The 4,066-nt window shown below is 43.3% G+C and overlaps 1 pseudogene; it reads right to left on the reverse strand.

The window, feature by feature from the left end:
* Positions 1 to 1,450: 1,450 nt before the first annotated feature.
* LOC148007145 (sperm motility kinase Y pseudogene) lies at positions 1,451 to 2,680 on the reverse strand (annotated as a pseudogene).
* Positions 2,681 to 4,066: the final 1,386 nt, after the last annotated feature.

A 4,066-nucleotide genomic window follows, 5' to 3' on the forward strand; every position in this document is an offset into this window, starting at 1 on the left:
ATATAAATTCAGCCCGTAGAAGCTGCGTACCCCATGAGGCACAGGGAGGACCATAACTGAGGGGGAACCATGCAATCCAGGACCCTGTGGGGATCAGGGAATATTCCAGGTCCCCTCTCACGCAGGATGCAAGGCTAGGAGCTCTGTGTGCCCTGACACAGGGGCATGGGACCGTGACTCCCATGAAATGCTCCTTCATACCTCTTACATCATCAGCTTTGAGAAGGTCTTCCTCAGTAAGAACATTCCACACTGCTTGCCTCTGCCATCTGGCTCTCTTTTCCAGGGCTGCATGCCCTCAGGAACATTGACATGTCTTCTATGAACATTAATATTCTGTTAAATCATTTTGATAAACAGTTCTCAGCATGATATCTGTGTCCAGAAGTAGTCATCAGCAATTCTCACGGGGACAGGGAATCAAAATATTCCCCCTGCTCTTCATCCTCCTCTTTCTCCTCCTCTTCCTTCTCTTCCTCCTCCTCCTCTTCTTTCTCCTCCTCTCTTCATCTTCCTCCTCCTCCTCCTCCTACCCTCCTTGTTCTCCTCCTCCTGCTGCTGCTGTGCCTAATGCTGCTTCTGCTATTGTTGCTACTCCTGTTGCTGCTGTAGTTTCTGCTGGTGTCTTTTCCATTGCCATGTGTCTGAAATCACCTACTGTTTATACTGAGGACATGAAAGAATTTCCAGATGACACTGTGAAATAGACAAGACAATTTATTCCAAGCAAAAAAGACAGTGAGGTAGAATTCTTAGCTTACCATTTGGGGCTTTGATTTGCCTTACTATATTATAACTTCTTTTTTCTACTTCTCAGTTGAGGTCTTTGAAAGAAAACATTTAGAACTACTACCTATAAAATTCAATAGATCACTAGGTCTTAGGAACAAAAAAAAACCAGTATGCAAAACAATATGCATGCATGCAGGATTCTGACCATCAACTATAACCCACAAACTAGGTTGTTGATACTTATTCAATGACAAACCTTGTTAATTAGTTTTGAGGCTTAATGGAATGGGATGTTACATTTGAAAAAATAAGACTCTGCTCTGCAGCACTTGTGATTGATGACCACATGTGAAAAGATCAGTAGCCCCTGGAGGAGTCCATGAGCCCATGACCCTCTAGTCCTCACCCTGTGGGAGCTATTGGCCTAAGGGGGAGCTGGAGTCCATCTGAAGGGATGGGCCAACTAGAAAACTCTGTAGAGTGTGGAACTCATCAATCCTATTGGGTCCCTGCTGGGAAGAGGAGAAATCAAGAAGAGGGAGAAGGCTTGGTGTTGGGGAAACCTCATAAAGAACTTAGAGCAGATACAAGGTAAGAATTGTGGGGAAAATGGAAACCAGAGACAGAGGAAGGACCAGTATAGAGCAAACTGAAAAGGACAAAGCACAAAGGTACCTGGGCTATGCCTGCTGCTTGTTCTCTGGACTCTCCCTGTGGCTCATTTCTGGGGGGAGATTCTGTTCTGCCCCAGGCGAGGTTTCTTTCTCCTTGGCATGCAGCAACACAGCTTTATCAGGGCATTTGCTATATTCCTGGTCCACCCCTTAAAACCTCTGTGCCGGACCCTGCTGGGGATGGGCTTATCCTCTAATGGGGCTCTGTGGGAGAGTGGGTTGTCTTCTTTGATTTCCTTATTGCTACTCTTCTCAGTGAAGATGCTTGTTGTTTGAATGCATGGGACACTCACGGCACATTTGTGATAGTGGTCCTGTGTAGGTGTCATCAGTAGAGGCCTGAGACGACCAGCCACAGTGGATCTTTTGCCTCCTTTTGGATGAGCATTCTGGCCATAGTGAGATACGTGACCATGGGAGGATGACACCCGCAAGGTGCCAAGGACTGGCAGGCTTCCACTCCTCTTTGGTTCTAATCTAAAAGCAGCAGCAGGATCAAGGCTAGGAAATGGGGCTACAACGGGACTCACTTGCTGTGCCTGGGCTGTGCAGCCATCCCCCTGGAGAGCCTGCTTTTGTAGAAAGAAATAAGTTGCCATTTCCTCATTATATTTTCTTTGTTTTAAAGAGTGTTTTACTACAGAGGCTTGGAATCCAATGCTTTTCATGGCATCCAAAATGGCCGGGTCTGGTGTGAGGGGAAGCAGTTCTTCATAGGGACCTATCAATCCGTTCCAGTGTTCTTTGAACCAAGGGTGTTTCATCGCCTTTCTTGCTGTTGGTCTAAAGTTGGGATTTACCCTCAGTAATTTACTAAGGAGGTCCTCCAGTTCTTTTGAAACCCCACAGGGAGCAGGATATACCCCTGCCACTACTTGTCTTTGCAGTTCTTGGATGATCACTGAATCAAATGGGAGCTTTCCCACTACCATACAGTACAAGACCACTCCTATAATCCACATATCATTCTTCGGCCCGTCATACCGATGGCCAAGGAGGAGTTCAGGGGAACCAAAAGAGTACGTGCCGCAGTGGTGGTTTAGCATTTTTCCAGGTTGAAATTGGGTGCTAAGCCCAAAGTCGATGACTTTGACCTTTTTGTTTTTATCAATCATTATATTGTCCAGTTTGAGGTCTCGGTGAACAATCCCCTTTCCATGGCAGTAGCTCACTGCTGACAATATCTGTTCAAATATTTGCCGGGCCTCATCCTCCTCTATGTGCCCTGACTCTCTGATGTACTGGTAGAGTTCTTGGCCTTCCACCAGCTCCATTATGAGGTATATTCTCGTTTCCTTTTAAATAACTTGTATGAGAGACACTATGTTGGGGTGGTTGATCTTTCTCATTATGTTTGCTTCCATCACGGCTGGCTGGAACCACTGCTTGTCCTTTCGCAGAACTTTGACAGCCACCGGGGTTCCTGTGAGCCGGTGGTGGGCCTGGAGGACTTTGGCGTTGCCCCCTTGCCCAATTGTCCCCAATACTTGGTATTGGGAATGGAAGTTGCCCTCCTCAGAGATACTGGGCTCGGGTGTAGGGGTTGGTAACTCCTCCTCAGTCTCTGTAGGCATTTTATCAGTACTAATGCTACCTAAAAATAACAAAAATGGAATCAAATAATGAAAAAGATGGAGCAATATAGGAGCTAAAATTACACTTGTGGTACCTAAAAGAAACAAACAAAAGAAAAAGAAAAAAAAACAAACAAAGACAAAGTAAAAACTAGACTAGAAAAATAGAGCAAAATTATGAAAAAGTTAAGGGGAAAATATGAAGAGTCATAAGTAAAAGCCACCCAAATAACCAACCCCAAAAGAGAAAACCAAGAGCACACACATACTAAATGCAATGATGAAAATAAAAATCGTCATACTACAATAGGATTGGGCGGCCAAAGATGGTCAATACTATGAATAGATGTTCATTGAAGAAAAAAAAAAAAACAGATGAAAGAAACGAGAGGAGAAAGAATTAGTATAAGACAAAACAAACAAATATAAAAAGCCAACACTTAAGGGAAAACTCCATTGAATTTCAGGACCTAGTGATCCACAAAAATCCACAACTCTCCAGAGCAAAATACTGAAAATTAAAATTAACCAACCACAAGGAATAAGGCAGTTAAATATCAGTGAATAGTAAACCTTAAACAAAGGCCGAAGAGTCAAAGTGTCACAAAGGACAAATTTGTATCAAGTCTAAGCCAATGATTGCTTGTACTCAATAAATAGAGAAACAGGAATAATGTAAAAGGATGAAACCGCAGGACATTGAAAACGGAGATAGAGTGAATCATCCGACTGCAGAACCGTAAATAATCAAAGCAGTAATATAGCATGTGAGAACATAAAAACCACTAAAAAATGAAACCAGCAATCCATAATAAATAAATAAATAAATAAATAAATAAATAAATAAATAAATAAAACAAAAAACAAAACCCCAATAAGGAAATAGCCAGTGGCGTGGCAATATGTGACCTAATTCTTTCTCTTGAAGTCATCCAAAAATCAATCAATCAATCAAGAAATAGGCAGCCAGCCATCTCCATAGGCCTTTAAACTGATATTATGGGGTTGGCATACCAAATGCCTGGGAGCGACTGGTCAGCCAGCCCAGATACTTGGGCAGCTGCAGGCCAGTGAGAGAGCCTGTCT

The sequence above is a fragment of the Rattus norvegicus genome, chromosome 1 (genome assembly GCF_021556685.1).
Source record: "Rattus norvegicus strain SHRSP/BbbUtx chromosome 1, alternate assembly SHRSP_T2T, whole genome shotgun sequence".
In the NCBI taxonomy this organism is placed as follows: Eukaryota; Metazoa; Chordata; class Mammalia; order Rodentia; family Muridae; genus Rattus; species Rattus norvegicus.